This window comes from Engystomops pustulosus, chromosome 1 (genome assembly GCF_040894005.1).
Source record: "Engystomops pustulosus chromosome 1, aEngPut4.maternal, whole genome shotgun sequence".
In the NCBI taxonomy this organism is placed as follows: Eukaryota; Metazoa; Chordata; class Amphibia; order Anura; family Leptodactylidae; genus Engystomops; species Engystomops pustulosus.
In genome coordinates, this window is record NC_092411.1 from 44,482,404 (window position 1) to 44,506,017 (window position 23,614).

The following is a 23,614-nucleotide window of genomic DNA, read 5'->3' on the forward strand; positions in this document are numbered from 1 at the left end:
CCCCAATGTCTAGACTTATCATCTAATATTAATAAACCACGCCTTACGCAGCGTGTAACAATAATTCCCCTTACCCTAGCGGGTGTGAATTGTCTGACTCGTTTCACATTCCCAGCATGTGCTGGATGTAATGTCCGACCCAAACACTGGCAACCGCAACTCAGCTTGTCAGGTAAGTTCTGTTTCTCAGCATTGGGGCCCAACATTCCAGCCAGTACATGCCACAAGTGTGTAAGGGCTTTTAAAGGGGTTTTCCCACAAAGAAAAATTAGGCCCTATCCATGGGATAGGGCCTAACTTGCTGATCAGTGGGGATCTCAGTGCTGAGATCACGTAAACAATGGGGTCTTACGTACCTTTGTTGGACCCCTCCCCGATGATGCAATCCTCCTCTCCTGCTGAGCTGGGTATGGCTCCGCACATCCCTTCTGGCTTCTCAGGTGCATCACACATATGTCGCCTTTTCTCCAGCAGGTGCATGGCACGGGTGGTGCAGAGGTTATAGGTGCACTGTGCCTATGACTGTGTATACTGAACCCCCCTGCCTCCTTTATCTTTGGAAACAGAGGGATAGAATAAACTTGCTGATCAGTGGGGATCTCAGTGCTGAGATCACGTAAACAATGGGGTCTTACGTACCTTTGTTGGACCCCCACCCCGATGATGCAATCCTCCTCTCCTGCTGAGCTGGGTATGGCTCCGCACATCCCTTCTGGCTTCTCAGGTGCATCACACATATGTCGCCTTTTCTCCAGCAGGTGCATGGCACGGGTGGTGCAGAGGTTATAGGTGCACTGTGCCTATGACTGTGTATACTGAACCCCCCTGCCTCCTTTATCTTTGGAAACAGAGGGATAGAATAAAAGTCATTTTTAGAAGAATGGTGGCTTCTGCACCACGTATAAAGGCATCAATGGTGCATGTATGAATTGAACTAAAAAGGAAAAAAAGGAACTGTGAGGGGTCCAACCTTTAAAAATTAAATAAATGTTTTAACCCCATAACCCGTGATATTTCTTCTCTCCAGAAAGGTATCCAGGCCTCTCTTGAACATGTACATAGAGTCGGCCATAACAACCTCCTGCGGCAGAGAGTTCCATAGTCTCACTGCTCTTACAGTAAAGAACCTTTGTCTATGGTGATGGTAGAATCGCCTCTCCTCTAGGTGTAGAGGATGCCCCCTTGTCCTGGTCACAGGCCTAGGTATAAAAAGATCTTTGGAGAGATCCTTGTACTCTCCGTTCAGGTATTTGAACATTGTAATGAGGTCTCCCCTCAGTCGTCTTTTATTCTAAACTGAATAATCCCAATCCTGACTGTGTTTCAAAACATAAGTTAAAAGAAATCTTAAATATTTGTATTTTAATTTTCCTGAGCATGTATTTCAGAAGTATTCAGACAAAATTCTTTTTTAGGTTCCGGGGGCAGCTGTACGAATATTGCTGCTTTTATCAGTATTTCCTTTGCAAGTCAAGAGACTGGAAGAGATTTAAACCCACCACTAAACTATGTAGAGTAGCGTTACATTTCAATAAATTACCAAATCATAATTCAGTAGCTTCCATTGTGATTCCCAGAGTCCGGTTAAAAGATAAAAACTTGGTAATTAAAATTCTCCCCTCTATTCTATATCTTAGGGTGTGTATTGTGTACACTCTTGTACAGGCATCAGCAAATCTTGATGAAATATTAAGGGCCATACTATAAAATCAGATGCGAAAGTAATCTAAACCACACACTTAACACCCAAGATTTCCATTTGTGGGATTAATAAGTAATATAATATATCAACGACATTGAATTACGGAAAAAAATATTAATGAAGTCTGGGTGACATAATAAATCAGCGGCGGGAAGTCAAGTTAGTTTGTATACTGTCAGTGAATGAGCACAAAGGAGAAAATGATTTTCTGGAAACCCGCTTGTAATACATTTATTATACTGTACAGTGTCAATGTCTTTTATCACATCTCTATTCTGTCTCTTCTCTTCTATCATTAATCCTGCAGTATAATAAAGCCTCTCAGACGGATAAAATATCAGGAATATGTAAAAAATAAGAGCATGAACTAAAGAAAAGAGCTATAAACCTAAACCGCAAAACATGTCACTAATGTTGGCGAACGCAAGAAAAAGTATAAGACTCGGTAAATTATGGACAGAAAGTATTGTATAAGCCTATAAAGGATAAGACACTTGTTTTCCCTTACTTGGATTCCATTGAATTTACTGTTTATCCAATAAGGGTCGGAATTTTGACCTGATGCTCCTGAGCGTCAACACAAAACCTGTAACAGGCTCCTGAGGGTCAGCAGAATTTAAAGGAAACCTACCATTTGATTTGATGCATTATGAAGCAAACATACCTTGATAATCCTGTAGCTACACTGATGCAGGATCATATCTTGGTTAATCCCTGTGCTGAGTGGTTTTGCCGCTAAAACAGATATAATATTATGATAATGAAGCTCTGTCGCTTCTATGTCTGCTTCAGCGCTTGTCCTAGCACATGAGTTATTCTTTGCAGGAGATGATGATGTAATCCCTGGGTTGTGCCTGAAGGCAGAATAATCAATAGCTGCACCATCCCCCAGCTGCCGTGTATGAGTGATCCAGATCAGGTTGATTAGTCATGTCTTCACTAACCTGCATTTATAATTACAAGCTCCTGTGTGTAATGTGTTTATGTCAGCCAGCCTGACCCAGCTTTTCAAGGTCTTAAATTTTACAATATTTTTTTTCAGCAAAACCACTCAGATCAGGGATTTACCAAGATATGGTCCTCCATCAGTGCAGCTATAGCATTCCCAAGGTATGTTTGCTTCATAATGCATCAAATCAAATGGTAGGTTTCCTTTAAGTGAATGGTGCTGCCACAAAGTTACTTATTTTTCAACCACTTCTTTATGTTAAACATATTTTTCAGGAAATGTTTTTTTTTTTACATCTTTCTATTAAATCTACACTTTGGACATTAGGAAGTCAAGGGGACATGGTATTCCATAGAAGTAGATCACATAAATCACGGTTCCTTACGGCATAATTGATAAGTTAACCAGGGAAAGTACAAAATGGGTTTTGCTCTGATAAACTTTCTAATATGTGGCCAACCCCTTTACTAATAGGCTAAGACTCACTAATTCTCTAAAGGATTTGTGTGGAGCATTCTCTAGATTACATCACTGCTTGATATCATACCTTATCTTCTCCCCCTCCCTGTACAATGACCTGTATATAGAAAACACTGACCCATCATTACATCACTACTAACAATATATGATGTCACAGCTTATCTCCTCCCCTTCCCTGTACAATGACCTCTATATAGATAACACTGTCCCATCATTACATCACTACTGACAATAGATGATGTCACAGCTTATCTCCTCCCCTCCGTGTACAATGACCTTTATGCAGATAACACTGACCCGTCATTACATCACTACTGACAATAGATGATGTCACAGCTTATCTCCTCCTCCTCCTTATGCAATGACCTCTATATAGATAACACTGTCCCATCAATACATCACCACTGACAATAGATGATGTCACAGCTTTTCTCCTCCCCTTCCCTGTACAATGACCTCTATATAGATAACACTGACCCATCATTACATCACTACTGACAATAGATGATGTCACAGCCTATCTCCTCCCCTTCCCTGTACAATGACCTCTATATAGATAACAATGACCCATCATTACATCACTACTGACAATAGATGATGTCACAGCTTATCTCCTCCTCCTCCTCCCTGTACAATGACCTCTATCTAGATAACACTGACCCATCATTACATCACTACTGACAATAGATTATGTCACAGCTTATCTCCTCCCCCTCCCTGTACAATATCCTCTATATAGATAACACTGACCCATCATTACATCACTACTGACAATAGATGATGTCACAGCTTATCTCCTCCTCCTGTACAATGACCTCTATATAGATAACACTGACCCATCATTACATCACTACTGACAATAGATGATATCACAGCTTATCTCCTCCTCCTCCTGTACAATGACCTCTATATAGATAACACTGACCCATCATTACATCACTACTGACAATAGATAATGTCACAGCTTATCTCCTCCTCCTCCTTATACAATGACCTCTATATAGAGAACACTGTCCCATCATTACATCACTACTGACAATTGATGATGTCACAGCTTATCTCCTCCCGCTCCCTGTACAATGACCTCTATATAGATAACATTGACCCTTCCTTATTTTGTACTATAGCCACGCAGACACTCGGCATGAACATTTGCTTGGTCTAGGTAGTGCGCAGACATGGGGTAGGACATTTTAGATACTTTTTTGAACATCTGGCTGGGTCTTTTTTAGCTTCGACATATATATTATTATTATTAATTTTTATTTATGACATTTTGACATTGCTTGTTTGGTATTTTTTTCATGAATTTAATGTGTAGTATAAATGATGTTAGATTTATTCTTGGGATCTGAGTGTAGACCCTCTCTTCTGTTGACATGGGGTGTAGACGCTCTCTTCTGTTTACATGGGGTGTAGACACTCTCTTCTGTTTACATGGGGTGTAGATGCTCTCTTCTGTTGACATGGGGTGTAGACGCTCTCTTCTGTTTACATGGGGTGTAGATGCTCTCTGCCTTTGACATGGGATGTAGACTCTCTCTGCTTTTGACATAGGGTATAGACGCTCTCTTCTGTTGACATGGGATGTAGACTCTCTCTGCTTTTGACATAGGGTATAGACGCTCTCTTCTGTTGACATGGGATGTAGACTCTCTCTGCTTTTGACATAGGGTATAGACGCTCTCTTCTGTTGACTTGGGGTGTAGACGCTCTCTGCTTTTGACATGGGTGTAGACGCTATCTACTTTTGACGTTCAGTGTAGACTCTGCTTTCATGTGAGGTGTACACCCTCTGTGCTTTTAACAGCACTTGACACATGCACATGGATCATATTTTAAATATATTATGTGAACTCGCAACCCCTTCTGCTTGAGAGGTTTATGAATTGGAAACATTCAATATGAATATCCAAAAATGTTCTAGATACATAAAATGACACCGAAAGACCTCAATTAACTATAATGGGGTCCATTGGGTTCTGTCATGGTGATCATCATTTTAATGGGAAGAATAATTTTCTATGACATAATAGTGGCGAAAACTCTGAGCAGAACCTCTGATTCAGATGTGAATGTATTTTTAGCTTCTAGTACATGGGATCTGGCCCAAGTGATGTCTGATTATGGGGCACTTTACTAAATGAAGTCTGAAAAGTTTATTAGAAGTGAGCTTCTGGTGTTTCTCTATTAATACCAATCTGTATATGGACTACAAAATGTAATGAGCATTGCCTAAAATCTATATACCAGAATTAGAACACAAAAATATATCCACTTGATGGATTTTACAGGACTAACTTTTAGTTCATATGGCATGTAGGATAATAATAATAATCTTTATTTATATAGCGCCATCATATTCTGCAGCACTTTACAAATCATAGGGGACATATACAAATTTAACCCCTTAATGACCGCCGTATCGGATTTTTACGGCGGTCATTAAGGGTACTTCTTCTGACGCGTACGCCTTTCTACGGCGGCGCGTCAGAAGAAGATTGCGGGACACCGGGTCTCGCTGGTGCCGGTGTTGGGCTGTGATATCACAGCCCAGACCCGGCACTAACACCCGGGATCGGAAAAACTCCGATCTCGGGTGTTTAACCACATGACCGCGGCGTGCAAGTGTGTCCCCCGTATATCGGACCCCCCCGGTGAGGGGGATCCGATCCCTTCTGCCTCTGTCTGCTCCTCTCTGTGCCGGGTTCCGCCTCCTGGCAGGACCCGGCTGTGTGTAACTGAGCTTGCTCAGCAAGCAAGTGTATTGCAGTTTAAAGGCTTGAATAAGCGGATGATCGCTTATTCAAGCCAAGAAGTAGAAAATGTAAAAAAAGTTAAAAAAAAAATTAAATCTTTTTATAATATAATTAAATAAATAAATAAAATAAAAGTCCTATAATCTCCCCAGTAACACATAAAATGCAAATAAAGTAAATAAAACACAAAAACACGTACATATTTGGTATCACCGCGTCCGTATTAATCTGTACAATAAATCTAAATCAATATTGAACCCGCTAGGTGAACTACGTAAAAAAAAAACTCGAAAAACTTCCCATAATATACAATTTTCCATCAAACGCCATCACAAAAAATGTTCTAAAAAGTGATCAAAAAAGTTACGTTCCCTAATATGATACAACTGAAAAGAACAACTGATTTTACAAAAAATAAGCCCTCAACCAGATCTGACAACAGAAAAATACAGAAGTTATGGCCCTGAAAAGTTGTCAATAGTAAAAACAATGCGATTTTCTCCAATATTGGTTTTGCTCAGGAAAATTGAGCAAAAATAAGAAAAACTATATAAATGAGGTAACACCGCAATCGTAGTGAACCAGAGAATAAAGATAAAATATTATTTTTACGTTACGGTGAGCGGGGGAAAGAAATGCTAACAATCCAAAATAAAAATTGATGATTTTAATTGTGTCCCCCTTGAAATAGTTAATAAAATCTCATAAATAAGCTTTAGACTCCCAAAATAAATTATCTATACATTGTATCTCATCCCGTACATAATAAGCCCTCATAAGTTCGCATTACCAAAAAAAAAATAAATTTATAGGTCGTACAATGTGACAATACAAATCTGCTGTGAATGGCGCCTCCATTCATTCTATCCCCGGCCGTGCGCCCGTACAGCAGTTTACCACCACATATGGGGTATCAGTAAACTCGGGAGCAATTGAGCATCAAGTGTTGCAGTGCGTTTCATCATTTAATTTATTCTGAAAATGTCCGTTTTGGCCTAAATGAATGTATTTTCCCCAAAAGTTCTATAGTTTCTAAATCGCAGCTCCATATTTTTTAACCCATGTGAAACACTTAAAGGGTTAATAGACTTAATAGAAGTTGTTTTACATATGTTGAGGGGTGAACTTTCTATAGTGGGGTAATTTATGGGGTTTTACTACTATTTAGGCCTCTCAAAGTCACTTGGAAGCTGAGTTGTCCCTCAAAATGTGAGTTTTGGCAATTTTCATGAAAATAAGAAAAATCGCACCTAAAGTTCTGCACCTCATAACATCCTAGAAAAATGACCGGAAGCATAAAATATCATCCCAACATAAAGCAGATATTCTGTAAATGTTAATTATCAAACTTTTTGGGTAGTTTTACATCTTGTCTGGAAACCAGAACATTTCAAACTTGGAAAATGAAGAATTTTTACAAACTTTTGCCAAATTTTCACTTTTTTTCAGAACGAAACGCAAAACTTATCACTTAAATTTTATAACTAACATGAAGTACAGAGTGTCACGAGAAAACATTCTCAAAATCACTAGGATATGTTAAAGCGTTCCGAAGTTATAATCAATTATCGTGAGACATGTCAGATTTGAAAAATCGAGTCTGGTCATTGAGCTGAAAACTAGTGTCGGTGATAAGGGGTTAATATTACATTACAGAATACAAACAGTCATATGGAACAATAGGAGTGAGGGCCATGCTCACAAGAGCTTACAATCTATGAAGAATGATTATATGATGATAATGGACCAACAAGGAAGCAGAAGCAGGGAATGGAGTAATATGAATACAGTTTGGGGATGTCAGCTGAATGATTTAAAGGGTAACTGAACCTTTGAAGCTAAATTTGAGTTAAGTTCCTGAAAGCCTTCCCAGGTTTGTACATAGCAGATAGATAAGAACATGAGGTTAAAGATGAACTTTTTTCATAATAAGAGGGTATTTCACTTTAGGATTCAGCTCTGTGAGGAGATAGATCTATTTAAGGAGTGCAAGCCCTGCACTTACCAATACCTCTGTCTCTACCTACTTACCTGCCTAGTGCTAAATTGCAGGTGGACCCTGCTTTCTGTGCATAGAACAGTAAAACAACCAAAGGCACAGACAGACAAATAATATGGTCATGCAAACATAGTCAGAGCTGAAATAATGCGAGGCACAAAATCATAAAGCAGAAGAATAGTCAATTAGGTACAAGGAAAGGGTCAGAATCACAGCAAAAACACAGAGGATTACCACTAGAAGACTAATCTAACCAGCACTAAATGAAATCCCCAGTAAATTAAAATGGAGTGCCTATAAGCCGTGCCAGCAGCTGATTGGTGCAGCCATCCATCACTCCAAATGGCACCTATGACACACTCCCAGGTTCAGAGAGACACCAAGATGAAACCTAAGCCCTCTGCAGAGCATACACCTAAGTGTGATACTCCTCCAGAACTCAAATTTCAGAACTAAAACCTGACAATGACAATGTAAATGTCACGGTTACACCCGCGATCCTCGGTAGCTGTGCCTGCTGCTGTGGTCCCCGCTCCCCCAGCTCTCACTTACCTCTCCTGGCTCCGGCCTGCACTCTTGCTCCCAGCGTGTAGGCCGCATGCTTCTTCCACGCAGTCGCGTGCTCCTGCCACCAGAGGGGGTGCGCGCGGACTTCTCCCAGCCTTAAAGGGCCAGCGTCCTCCTTATTGGCTCTGGCATTCCTGGCTCGGCTATATTGCCTGGCGACTCCCAGCATCCCTTGCCGGATCTTCATGTCCTGTTACTGAAGAGAAAGCCCTCCGTGTTCCCGAGCGTTTCCAGACACCTTTGTGGATTCTGTGATTCCCGTGTTCCGTGGTGTTTCCGTGTTCCTGGTTTCCTGTGTTCCCATGTTACGTGGTATCCTATAGTGGTCCTGTTATCCTGTGGTGGTCCTGCTATCCTGTGGTGGTCCTGCTATCCTGTGGTGGTCCTGTTATCCTGTGGTGGTCCTGTTATCCTGTGGCGGTCCTGGTATCCTGTGGCACTCCGTTATTCCAGCAGCCATCCGAGGTCCTGCCAGCCATCCGAGGTCCTGCCAGCCATCCGAGGTCCTTCCTGCCTACCTTCCTGTGGTCCTTCCTGCCTGCCTTCCCGTGGTCCTGCTGCCTGCCTTCCCGTGGTCCTGCCTGCCTTCCTTCCCGTGGTTCTGCCTGCCTGCCTTCCCGTGGTCCTGCCTGCCTTCCCGTGGTCCTGCCTGCCTGCCTTCCCGTGGTCCTTCCTGCCTGCCTTCCCGTGGTCCTACCTGCCTGCCTTCCCGTGGTCCTGCCTGCCCATGGTCCCCGTGTCCCTACCTTGGCTGCCATCGTGGGCCTAGTCGCACCCACGGAGCGACCTGGTGACTCCCCGCCGTAGCAAGACCATCCCGCTTTGCGGCGGGCTCTGGCGAAGACCAGGAGTTCACTTAGACTCCGCTCCCGGGTGCGGCTAAGGTTGTTATCTCCCGCGGTGGTCCAGGGAGTCCACTCACTTAGTCCTAAGGGACTATTCCCCTGAGATTGTGACAGTAAAACCAAAAAAAAGAACAAATCAGACACAAAAATACTCTTTCATATTTATAATGTTACTTTATTTAGTTTTTATTGAAATCCCTTAATATTAAATAGTTCAATATAATAATACTTTGAACAAAATCTATCCAAAATATCACCACACATTAAAAATAACATCTAAAAGATCTACAACAATATCAATACTTTCCATGTCCGGGAGAAGTTCCTGTTTGAAGTCCTAACCTAGACTTTTCTTATGAATATTTTTTATTTTGTGGTTATATTTTGTTTTGTAACATTTGTGTTGGTAGAAATTCTCCAAAATGGATTTGGCCATTTATTTTAAATTATCTCTGCAAATACAGCTTGAAATGATATTAGTCTGACAGTGAGTGCTAGTGCTATTTTGGAGTGTGGCTTTACTCGAGCAGACTTCCAAGTTCTCCGTGGTTTACTGCTGGAGACATAATTTCATGAAGGAGCACGCTTGGACAGCTAAACTTATATTTTTCCAGACATATAGCAGGATTCCTCCATACTTCCCCATAGAAAAATGTCTGGTGATTTAACCCGCAAAACCTACTAATCTTCTTAGATGGGCTATTCTTAGAATTTTAGGGACAGCACATGGTCATTTACAGAAACTTGGCAAGTCCCTGGAGACACTTATACAGCTACTACCAACCACAAAGGGAGATGATGTGGCTGCTGTATAAAGAGCCATTATGCTCATAGAACGGCCTCTGTGAGGGGATCTGCAGAAAAACATTATAAAAAGATGTTTACAGATGTGAGCGCCCCAGCACATTCAGGAATAAATATGTTTATGCCATTAGATCTCTCCTTTATTTCATTATGACATGGCAAATCTATAAAACAGAACAGACATTTACAGGAATATTCCACTTGTTTCTTGTGGTTGTTAGGTCACATTTTTTATAATAATAGATTTGAAGGCAGTGTGTTATAGAGCAGGAAGACTGAAGCAGTGTCCTATCTGCAGGAGGAGCTGAGCAGATTGCACACAGTGCCCTATCTGCAGGCAGCATGTTATAGAGCAGGAGGAGCTGAGCAGATTGTACATAGTGTCCTATCTGCAGGCAGCATGTTGTAGAGCAGGAGGAGCTTAGCAGATTATACATAGTGTCCTATCTGCAGGCAGCATGTTATAGAGCAGGAGGAGCTGAGCAGATTGTACATAGGGTCCTATCTGCAGGCAGCATGTAATAGAACATGAGGAGCTGAGCAGATTGTACATAGTGTCCTATCTGCAGGCAGCATGTAATAGAACAGGAGGAGCTGAGCAGATTGTGCATAGTGTCCTATCTGAAGGTATCATGTAATAAAACAGAAGAGGCTGAGAATATTCTATATAGTGTAAAATCTGCAGACAACATGTTATGTAGCAGGAGGATCTGCACAGTTCTATATTGGGTCCTATCTGCAGGCAGCATGTTATACAGCAGGAGGAGCAGAGCAGATTGTTCATAGCGTAGTAGCTTATATATACCGACAAAATGTTATAGAGTCGAATTTGCTAAGCAGACTGCATATTGTATCTTGTTTGCATTCGAATGTTATAGAGCAGGAGTAGCAGAGCAGCTTGTATATAGTGTCCATTCTAGATGTTGTAGAACAGGAGGTGTTGAGCAGTTTTCTATCTACGGGCATCATATTATATAGAAGAAGCTAAGAAGAGCCGAGAGGAAACGATTCTGTGGTAATTTATTTATTAATATAGATAATCTAATTTTGGACTTGAATAAGTAATGAGTGATGAGTCATGGGGTGAGCTTATAGTTCGATGACAATTATCTCTAGTACAGTCCCAAATGGTGGTCAGGCCTATGTTTTATCCAATGGTAGATTCATCAACATGACTTGTGCACATGGAGCCCGGTAAACGAGGTCCAGGACACCAGTGGGAAGTCTTCTGCTGCGGACGTTCGACAGCGATTCTGCCCTGTGAGTCCCCAACATAAGGAGGTTTTCTCATATTATAAAAAATAATACCAATGGGGTACATAATAGCATAAAATAAAGTAAATATGAATGATTTTTGTTATTTTTTTGGCAGAAGTGGAATACCGTAAGCCCCTAGGACCGCCAGTCACTACTCTCATCAGGCTTGTGCGTACATCTAAGCATCGCCATTGAGACCAGTGATTGGTTTCAGCAGGAAAAATTTAAAAAAAATGGAAAATCAGTAAAATGTGTAAGAATCTGAGTAACTGACAAGGGAGATAGGCTGCATTCACATGGCATTTTTGCTATACGTTGTAAGGGTACATCGGGAGGATACCCAACATATGGCTAAAATGTATCGTACAGTGTTATCTGTCCTCCGGTCCCTTCTCCTCCCTTCTGAATACCAGAGTTCTCCCTGAACCCTGAAAGTACACTGAGCAGAGGGAGGGGTACTGCTACAACCCCCCCATAGACTTCAATAGTCTTTGCTGAACAAATTATGTGTTGCTCTGCAAAAGGGACCAGGATCAAAAGACACAGCTTTTCATATGTATGTGATGTATACTGTATAGATGGGGGCAAAAAGGATAAAAGCCTATGTATACACTGAGCGTATAAATCAAGAGACTTCCCATTGTGTATGCTCCGAGTATACAAAACCACAAGTGCACAAAGTACAACAAGTGCTCCTGGATTGTAGGGTTCATTACCATGAAATGTGGTGCAAGGAGAACTGCACGGATGAACAATTCTAATGAGAATTGATCAAAGACTGATTTTACACCGCTCTGACAATCTTAAAGCTTGGTATTCATACTATGTAAAAAAAAGTCCACACTGTTAGACAGTGGGCCCTGAGACTAAACCTCCTTGCCAGCTGTTACTGCCTAATTGTCCTACCTACCATAAGCGGAAGAAACAACTAGTCAATGTTCCCTTGCTGCTGCAAAGTGCTTGGAAAAGGGATTGTCATTAAATATGGGTCAGAACTTAGTGGACAATGCAGTACAAAATGAACTAGGCAAGGAGATGCAGTCATAGATGCAGGCAGAAAGACAGAGATACCAGAAAATAGATGACAAAATACAATTACAAGACAATAGCAGGCACAAGTTCACAAAACTTTATATGAGATGCCAAAACCTGGAAGGTGATTGGATCTGACATCAGGCAGAAATGAGTAGAGATTCTGTTAATCTTAGCAGATTTACTGTTGATGAGCCAGAGCAGAGTTGGCAGGAGACAGATAGGTCTTGTGGAAATCAATCACGGCTGCTAGGAAAAGAAATATTCCAGTATTCAGACTATCAAAATCAGGGCCGATTCTAGCATATTTGCTGCCTGAGGCGAATATTAAAATTCTGCCCCCCGCTCCCTGTTAAGTAAATACTGAAAACGTTACTAACAATTAACAACCCTACAGACAGCTCCCTGACACTGTGTGACTGACTACAGGATCTGAGAGGCATTAGTGGCATCTAGTACCTTATAGATGACAATCTCTTCCATCAGTAGAACTTTATTCCGGGTTCTCCAATCCATGACGTATCAAAGCTGAATTCATGGCCAGATATCTTCAGCTCCGTGCAGCATCTCCACCCGGTGTCCCTAAAAATACCACAGTCACTTACAGTATAAAGTCTCCTGGATATATATATATATATATATATATATATATATATATATATATATATATATAGCATCCCCCCCAGTATAAAATAATTATAGCCCCAAATAAAATACATAGCATTCCATCACCCCCCCCCCAGTATAAAATAATTATGGCCCCATATGATATATATAGCATCCCCCCCTAGTATAAAATAAATATGGCCCCATATGATATATATAGCATCCCCCCAGTATAAAATAATTATGGCCCCATATGATATATATATAGCTTCCCCCCCAGTATAAAATAATTATGGCCCCATATGATATATATAGCACCCCCCCAGTATAAAATAATTATGGCCCCATATGATATATTTAGCATCCCCCCCTAGTATAAAATAATTATGGCCCCATATGATATATTTAGCATCCCCCCCTAGTATAAAATAATTATGGCCCCAAATAATATATATAGCATCCCCCCCCCAGTATAAAATAATTATGGCCCCAAATAATATATATAGCATCCCCCCCTAGTATAAAATAATTATGGCCCCAAATAATATATATAGAACCCCCCCCCTAGTATAAAATAATTATGGCCCCATATGATATCTATAGCGTCCCCCCCAGTATTAAACGTTTTCTAGCCCCATATAGTACCCCCCCTCCCAGTATAACATGAAACCTCCCCACATTTAATTAAAGTACATTAAAAATAATAAAATACATACTCAGCTGCAGGCAGCTGCTCCCTCGGCGCGGCTCCAGTCTTCAACCGGCTCTCCTGTGAGCCGCGGCTCCGCACAGTGACACGGGCACCGTGACGTCATGACGCCTGTGTCACTGCTTAGAACGGAGCGACGCAGCAGCCGGAAAGGCGCTGCGTCGCTCCGCATATAAATCGCTCCTGTGGCTTAAAGAGACAGGCGCGATTTATTTAGCTTGTGGGGGCGAATCGCCCACTTTAGAGCGGCAAATTTCGCCGCCCTTTACAGGGACCCGCAATCTGCCGCCTGAAGCAAGATTTTCATCTCGCCTCATGGCAGATGTGGCCCTAATCAAAATGACACTTATAAGTTCATCCTTAACCTTAACTTAAGGACAGAAATGTAATGCATACACATAATGGGACTTATTTACTAAGGGTCCCGCGGCCGCATTTTCGTGACTTTTCAGGGATTGCACCGGGCATTGTGTTGCACGCCATCAAATTGTGTTGCAATCGCACCGGCAAAATGGGGGGCGGGCTGGTGGACGATCTGACCGATTCGGACAACGCATGGGATTTCACATTCAAATTTGTGTCAATAGCCAAGCACTTACATGCATCCGGAAGAAGAAGGTGAACTCCCGCGGACCTGAGCGTGGAGCAACACATGCAGGATATCGGGCGCAGGATCTACGTGGATCGCTGCAGATGTGCACTCTGGTGGACTTTCCGGATGGGGGATCGCGACTCAGACGGTCAAGTAAATGTGCCCCAATGTACCAGTTTCCAGAACTTTCCTATTCTGCAAACCAGTCACTAGTCCAGGTTTTTGTTGCATCATCAGCCATAAACCAATTTACAAAATATTGTACCAATGCCCGGAAGAAAGCTAATATTGTCAAATCCCAGGGCTGGGCTTGTTGGTCTTTGACGTTACTTTTCCACTGTTGGTTTGTTTTGTTCTAGGTTTGTATTTTAACCTCATCCAATAACTAAGCATTTAGTGGAAATCAGGACACTGTGGAAGAAAGGACGTGGTGTGCCTGAGGGGAAAACATTAGCAAATTTACCACCGGCATTCAGATTTTTTACTATTTTTTTGGTATATCAATAAAATAAAGTTATCTCACCTCATCATGGCTGAAGAATATAACAAGAAATTACACTAAACTCAGTTTTTTGAATTATGAAATGTGATTATCGTTAAGTCCTTCTCTCCGCCACCTCCCCATCCGCTGTAATGACTCCGGAGACTAGGTGGGCTGCAATAAAAAGCACAGATTGTCCGTGCAGAAACAAACAGAATAAATCCATCAGTAGAGTTTGTTCGGAAGGTAACAAGCATTTAGTGGAGTCAATATTGGACAGTTCACAATGTTTTATGGATCTGTGCCCTCCTCACATACAAGACACATTGAGGACATTGTAAACATTTATTAGAGACAATAATGTGCCGCGTACAAAGTCTCCATTGACTGGCTGCAGACAGATTGTGCCGTGTTCACTTCTATTCTATGCAGCCGCCACCATAAAAAGCAGCGGCAAAAGCTTTTATGCACCGATTGATCCATGTTGAAATAAAATTGCATTCAAAGTAACGGAACAAGTTACGTCAAAGTACACTTCAGCCTGTTTTCCAGCTACAGATCTGCTAAAATGCCAAATTATTACAGCTTTTCTATTCTAGATCTAAGTGGTAAGAATTAGTTTTAATATCATCTTTATAAGTGATAAACATTCAGGCCTATTGTCCTAACTTGATGTATATTTTAAGATAAGTTAATTTACATTAATTGATTCACTAAATTAGAAGCCCTCCTTTAACTTATAGACCACCCCAACCTTGTCATTAAGGAACCTGTCACCATGAATATAACATATGATCTGCACACAGCATGTTATATAGCAGGAGGAGCTGAGAACATTGTTCATAGTGTTCTACCTGCTGACAAGATTATTAGGGGAATGGGGGAACTAGAATACAATGGCAAAATTTGGGGTTATTCAGTTTAGAAAAAAGACGACTGAGGGGAGACCTCATTACAATGTACAAATACCTGAACGGACAGTACAAGGATCTCTCCAAAGATCTTTTTATACCTAGGCCTGTGACCAGGACAAGGAGGCATCCTCTACGCCTAGAGGAGAGATGATTCTACTATCCCCATACACAGATGGAATCCTCTACACCTAGAGGAGAGATGATTTTACCATCACCATAGACAAAGGTTCTTTACTGTAAGAGCAGTGAGACTATGGAACTCTCTGCCGCAGGAGGTTGTTATGGCCGACTCTATGTACATGTTCAAGAGAGGCCTGGATGCCTTTCTGGAGAGAAAAAATATCACGGGTTATGGGGATAAAACATTTATTTAATTCTTAAAGGTTGGACTTGATGGTCTTTTCCAGTCTTATATACAGATTATACATAGTGTCCTATCTGCAGTCAGCATATTATAGAGTAGGAGGAGCTTAGAGGATTGTTCATAAAGTCCTTTCTGCAGGCAGTATATTATCGAGTAGGAGGTGCTTAGCACATTGTACATAGTGTCCTTTCTGCAGGCAGCATATCCTTGAATAGGAGGAGCTTACATTATTGTGCATAAAGTCCTACCTGCAGGCAGCATTTTGTTGAGCTGGTTGAGCTGAGCATATTATACATAGTGTTCCACGTAAGGGCAGTTTCTATTATAACGCAAAAAATAGCGCTGACTGCTTTAGTATTATTTATGCTTTAAAAAGAGAGGTTCTAATGGAAGCTATTGAACGCAAGTGCGAACTTAGCCGTACGTAGAACAAGAGAGAATAACAATGGTTTTCCATCCCACCAAAATTTGGTAATTGTAAAAATAGATAAAATACTTGCAGGAAACATTTTCATACTAAACCATCTGAAAAAAAAAATACCTACATTTTAAGTCTACATGGCCAAGATGTAAGTCAAAGCAAATACTAAAGCACAGTACAATCCCTAAGGGTAATTGTCCCTAGCCCCTTTACACTGCAGCCCTTTTGTTCTTACATTTCTCACTCCCCGCTTCTCAGAGCTGGGTGAGGGCTTACTATCAGCGTAACAAACTGTACTTCCTAGTGACAGTAGTTAATATTCCATGCAATGTTTTGGCAAGCTAGAAAAAAATCAGAACAGAAAAGCTGACAAAAATACGCAGCTGCACCATTTTCTTGGGGCTTTGTATTTATGGCCTTCACTATGTGATCCAAATGACATCTCCTCTTGATTCCTTAGGCCAATATGATCATGTAAATGCCAAATATATATGGGTTTTTTGTGTTTTAATACCTCTAAAAAAGTAAACCTTTTCAACAAAACACAAAGTTTTCTGAGACCAATAACTTTTTCATTCTTCCGTGTATGCAGCTGTATAAGGTGTACATTTTTGCAGGATGAGCTGAAGTTTTCATTGGTACCATTATTGAAAACTTTTTGTCACTTTCTATTTACACTTTTATATGTAGCAAAATGGTGAAAAGTTGTTGAACCATTGACATTTAGAAGTTTTTTTCTGTCACAAAGGTCACCACCAGGAAGAATCATTTTGTTATATTTTGATGGATCTGGCATCTATTTAAAGGGAACCTGTCACCACATTTTTCACAAATACAGGTAGTGACAGGTTCCCATAGAGCCCTAGTAACTAACTGACACCTTTCTTTTAGCTAAAAATGATTCCCTTGAGATTTTTTACCTGCTATCTAAGCATGGCTACAGCGAGTCGAGGTAGGCTTGGCCTCCTCGGGCTGAATCCAGCAGCTCCTCTCCATCTATCTCCATCTCTGTATACAGCTGTAATGTCATGTGACCAGGGTGACATCATTGCAGGTCCTTTAGATTTTTAGCATTAGAAAACTGTACACCAAGCATATATCTCATGAAATCACAGCATATTGTATCACATGAAATCACATGGAGAGGAGTAGAAGTCCATGCAGGCTGCTGTGATTGTTTTATGTGGTCAGATATGTACATGGGGTACAGTTTGCTAATGTTAAGTAGCTAAAGGACCTTTGATAATGTCACCCTGGTCACAGGACATTAGGCCATGCCCCCTCAACTCACTCTAAAGATGCGTAGATACCAGGCAAGTTTATAACTCTGATTTTATGGGGATCCGAGGGAAACTATTTTTAGCTAAAAGAAGTGTGTCAGTTACTAGGGAGCTGTAGGAACCTGCCACTCGCTGTATTTGTGAAAAATGTGGTGACGGGTTTAAGAGGCAATACCTAGCATTTTTATGTTTGTTTTCATTTTTAATTTCATTTAATTTTTATTGCGGTTCTGGTTTTTAATTTTTCATTGATTTTTGTACCAATTTTTTCAAATGATTTTGTATCACATTTTAGGCCCTCTAGGTGGTAATATAATACTGCAATATACATATATATATATATATATATATATATATATATAATGAAAAGTACAAGAAACAACACCCGACTTACAGACAAACGGACATCTGGATGTTGATAATTTACTGTAATTTAACCCTAGGCTACAATAAGTTATAAAAAGTGTCTGTAGTATTACAATTTATTGTTAATCCTAGTTCTGATGACAACCCAACATATTTAAAATGCAATTGTGACCAAAAAAAAAAAATTGGCTGGGATTACAATTATAAAATATACAGTTCCGACTTACATACAAATTCAACTTAAGAACAAACCTACAGAAACTATCTTGCCTGTATAACCTTCTATTAATATTACACAAACAGCAAATCATTCATGGGAGCCACCTTTAATATATACTCTTTTAATTTATATTAAAACAACAAATATTTCCTTATCTAAAGTAACCACTAACACGTTAAAGCCATGAACCACTATATTCCTGAATACAGTATTACTCATAGTTATGTAAAAAAAACCTTGGATTAAAAGAAAAATTATTTAAGTCGTGTCAAGCAATTTACTGTATATGAGATAAAATTTGAGTTGATGCCAATGTTATAATTCACTAACTTTGCTTTATTTTTGGCTCGGCAGAATGTAATTGTAGCGTTCACCGGCAATCAGGAAGGAGTCAGCATCTGTCACTCTGCGATCGTGTTACAAGCTGAGCCTACAGTTCTTGTAATTAAAGGGCTGGATCACATCTGATTGCAGCCCATAGGTAATGATATCACATGCTGATTATCAGCTCTGCCTTAATATTACCACCGGACACCTGACAACTGCCTTTCAATAAAAATCTCAAAACAGTCTATTATTCAACACCATTTTATTGTAGTTTTATCTATTTTTATCTATTGTAGTTTATCTATAAAAACTACTTAACTATGTAAACTATGCTTCTTTATAACACTTAGAGTTTAGTTTATCTTGATACAAGGGTTCAGATCTCTGTTTAGACATAGATAGATAGACATGGGCAACCTTTTGAGCTTGGTGTGTCAAAATTCGCCAAAAAACTGAGCAAAACTCGGGTGCTGTGTCACCTTTAGAAAAAAACCTAATTTTGTAATAACATGTCCAGCAGCGGCCTCCCCTTATTAATAACATGTCCAGCAGCGGCCTCCCCTTATTAATAACATGTCCAGCAGTGGCCCCCCCTTATTAATAACATGTCCTGCAGCGGCCTCCCCTTATTAATAACATGTCCAGCAGCGGCCTCCCCTTATTAATAACATTTCCAGCAGCGGCCTCCCCTTATTAATAACATGTCCTGCAGTGGCCTCCCCTTATTAATAACATGTCCTGCAGCGGCCTCCCCTTATTAATAACATGTCCTGCAGCGGGCTTCCCCTTATTAATAACATGTCCTGCAGCGGCCCTTCCCTAATAAAATACCCCAGAGGCCTCCCTTTACTACTAAATTACCCCTAGTGGCCTCTCATTACTACTAAAATACCCCTAGCCGCCTCCCTTTACTACTAAAATACCCCTAGCAGCCTCCTTTTACTACTAAAATACCCCTAGCTGCCTCCCTTTACTACAAAAAATACCCCTAGCCGCCTCCCTTTAAATATAATATAATAATAAACTTATATGCTTACCCAATGATGTCTTCTTCCCTTTAGCTTTACTGCAGACGGCTCGGCACTGACGTCAGGTCGCCTCAGTCACGTGACGAGCAGCGCGCATTGCAGCCTGGAGGAGCCGGAGGAGTTGCAGACGGTGGGCGGACCAACGCGGCGCCAGACACGTGGCTGGGCGGCCGCGTGTCACCAAAAATGGCTACGCGTGTCAGTGCTGACACGCGTGTCATAGGTTCGCCATCACTGACATAGAACTTACTCTTCTCTTTTTCCTATTCACTTCTCTGAGGGTCCCACTTTTTGTTCGCAAAGCTGTATAATGCTTTTTGTTTTTTGCTTTGTAATAAGCTTTTTGTTACAAGCTTTGAAATAAAAGGCTATGGGAGCATTTGATAAGATCGTCATTATAACCAGGGATGAGCGGATCCGAACTGTGCCAAATATTGGGGGTTCATCTCTCTGAACCTGGACTTCAACCAGAAGTTTGGGTTCAGCATTTGGGTTCACTCCTGCCGGTAATACCTGCAAACAGTACTGGCAGCATTTAGCCCCTTCCCGACACGCACCATACTATTATCAGGAACGGGTTGGGTTGGCAATTTTATTCATTTTTATTGCTGTTGATACCTCTGTGCTATGAGATGCTGTGTGCTGACAATGTGCTTAGATTGTCATAGTACAGGGTTTATATACACTTTCATTTAGCTTCTGAACATACTACAAGAATCTGACATATAGAAAAAGAGAGATGAGACAAATCAGAGATGAGAGAGGATGAGATCCATGAGATGAATATAAAACACACTGCGGCACATTTACTAAGGGCTGTGCACAGTTTTTTTGTCTGACTTTGCACATTCTTTTTAGTGCAAACTGCTTGCATGGCCATTTAAGAAGTGCCTGCGCCACATTTGTGTCACATGCCCCGTGTTCAAGATAAGATACCAAAAATGCCGGGGCAGTGCAGGGGGCGCCAATTTCCTCGAAGAATGGGGGCCACAGATTGTGAATCAGGCACACCCTGCACACTACACAGGGACACTGCATTTAGTGCAGTTTGTACTGTTGTTAGTAAATGTGCCCCAATGACACTCTCAGCTCTGCTGCGTCACCTAATCAATAATACACAAATTAAACTCTGCTATAAAGACCTTATCTGCCCATAGCTTGTAGAGTAAGTCTCTGCACACTGCTGCTTACTGGCAGGAAGTGCCTGTGTCTGAGCTGGTCTTGTAATGCAGGAGGGAGGGGCAGGAGGCAGAGAGCACTGCAGTGTGTAGACAAGAGAAGCTATTCATGAGAAGAACCCGACCATCGTCAGAAGATTTATGGTTGTATCCAGGGACAACCAAAATTATATACACCAGGACTGATAGAGACAGGTTGTAATTATATCTGTGAAATACTGTATTTTTGTTAATAACAGTGAATTAGAGAATGTGTTATTTTGGTATGCTGAGTATTTTTATACCCCTTTAAGCTACAACTTGCAGTGGGCTGTAAATGCTCTTTACTTGTAGTAGGTTTGGTGTATGAGATTTCCTTCTGATTGGCAGTTTTCCCCCTATGCAGAGTAATAGGGAGAAAATTATAAGGGAGAAGCTGACGATCATTCACGTAACCACCCTGTAAGTAAATGAAAACAGTCACTAGTGATGTGTCCGCATAAAATATGAATTGTTTCAAATTCAATTTTTTAGGTATCAGCCCATATATGTTAAGATTTCTTTAGATCCAGAGCAAAAAAATTACATTTACAACTATGCAGTATAATAATCCTAGAAAATTGGTGCTGGGTAATTGGAATAAATACATTATCCTCTACAGAAAGAAAATCAATGAAAACATTTTGTGTAGGTAAATCTAATGACTTCTTAAACAAAGGAAAATGCTTTCGTAGAATATGTATCCTAAATAATGGTCTTTACTGTGAGTATTTACGGCAAGCACTGCCCTCTGCTGGAATGAGAATATTATATAATAGTTTTTATTTTGAGAGGTTCTCAATAAGTCAACTCAAAAGTTGCGCGTTGGGGTTGATGTATTGAGACTGACGTGATGTGGCAGGAATAATCATTGGCACACATGGCCCATGACATGCCAGTAAGAAGTTCTTACCTCTTAGTACGTCCAGTGTAGGACTTGGGTGCCAGTTTTGAAATCTATGCGATATGGCTTAGATTTCAGCTATCACCATTTTTTTGGTGAAGGTTACGGCAGAAAAGAACTGCTGCACAGGGTGCAAATTGACAAAAAGTCACAAATGCCATGGTGTTCACCAGGAATTTTTTTCATGATACATCAGCCCCACCACGAAAAGAATAATGTTACTGGATGCCATAAAAATTATGTTTTTCCTACTCATATTATGATTTTCAGGCAGTTCTTTCATAACTTCCTACTGGGGATAATAGGTGCTGTAGTGAGATAGGGACTCCCTTCATAATCTGTAGTAGGGAACCAATGCGAAGAGTGAATCCAACTATGGTAGACTCAACTCAACCATGCATGCACCAGATGTGTCGCGGACACTTTATAAATACATGTGCAAGCAGCTAACACTGATAAGAACTTGCAAAGTCAGACAAAAAAATGGTGCAGGGGCTTTAATCCCTTCCCGACTTGCGCCGTACTAGTGCACATACCTGTGCAAGCAGTTTGTACTGATAAAAACTTGTAGTCGGACAAAAAAATGGTGCAAAAAAAGTTAAAAAAATTAGAATAAAAAAACTAAAAATTCAAATCACCACCCTTTCTCTAGAAGTGATATAAATATTAATAAACAGTAAAAATTATCGCCACGTCCAAAGTCGAAAATGGCACTTTTTGGATCAATTTGAAAAATATTAAAAAATCAATAAAAAGTGATCAAAAGATGGCGCAGTCCTAAAAATTATAGCAATGAAAACGCCATCAAAAGTCGCAAAAAATGACACTGCCCACAGCTCCGTACACCAAAGTATGAAAATGTTATTGGAGCCAGAAGATGGCAAAATAAAATTAAAAAATTTGTACAGGAGGTTTTAATTTTTGTAAATGCATGAAAACATTATAAAACCTCTAAAAATTTGTTATCCCCATGATCGCACTGACCCAAAGAATAAATAAGACATGTCATTTGTAGCGCACAGTGAAAGCCGTAAGATCCAAGCCTAAAAAGGTCGCAAATGCGTTTTTTCACCATTTTCACTGCATTTGGAATTTTACTGTCCCTATGAAGTGGAATTTGTTACACAGAAAAATAAGCCATCACACAGATCTTTATGTGGAAAAATAAAAAAGTTATAGATTTTTAAAGGAGGGAGTGAAAAATGGATTTAAAAAATCCAAAAAGGGCCAAGTCGTTAAAGGGTTAATAAACGTGGGCCAAAAATGGGAAGGAATAGGACCTGTTCTTTCTTCTACATATCAGACAGTATCAGGCTCATGCGCGAGGCCCTGAAATCCACAGTCTTGTGAGTAAGCCCATAGAAGGAAATGGGGGTGTTTGCTAGTAGGTGAAACAACAGCTGGCGCACATCACAACTTCATGTTCCTCTGCATGAGCGCTAAAACAGCAGACCTTGTGATGCCTTTTTAGAATCATTTTAACTGATATGCAGTGATTGAAACCCAACTTAAGTAGAAAGTTAATTGGCGAATTGCCAAAACATGTACTACATTCTCTGATTCAAAGGAGAAGACATAATTTGACATCACATGGCCGATGGATTGTTCGACAATGTGTGTGGTTTCCTATACCCAAAAATTGATGTTGGTATGACCACCTGGGAACTTAAGATACCTACAAGTGAACACGGCAATGGGATTGTGGCTGCTAAGAGAGCAAAAGTGTAGGATCTTGAAACATTAAAACCAATTCCACATCATTTTAAACAACTGTGAGGCAGATTGTCTGAAAATTGGAGACAACATTACCTG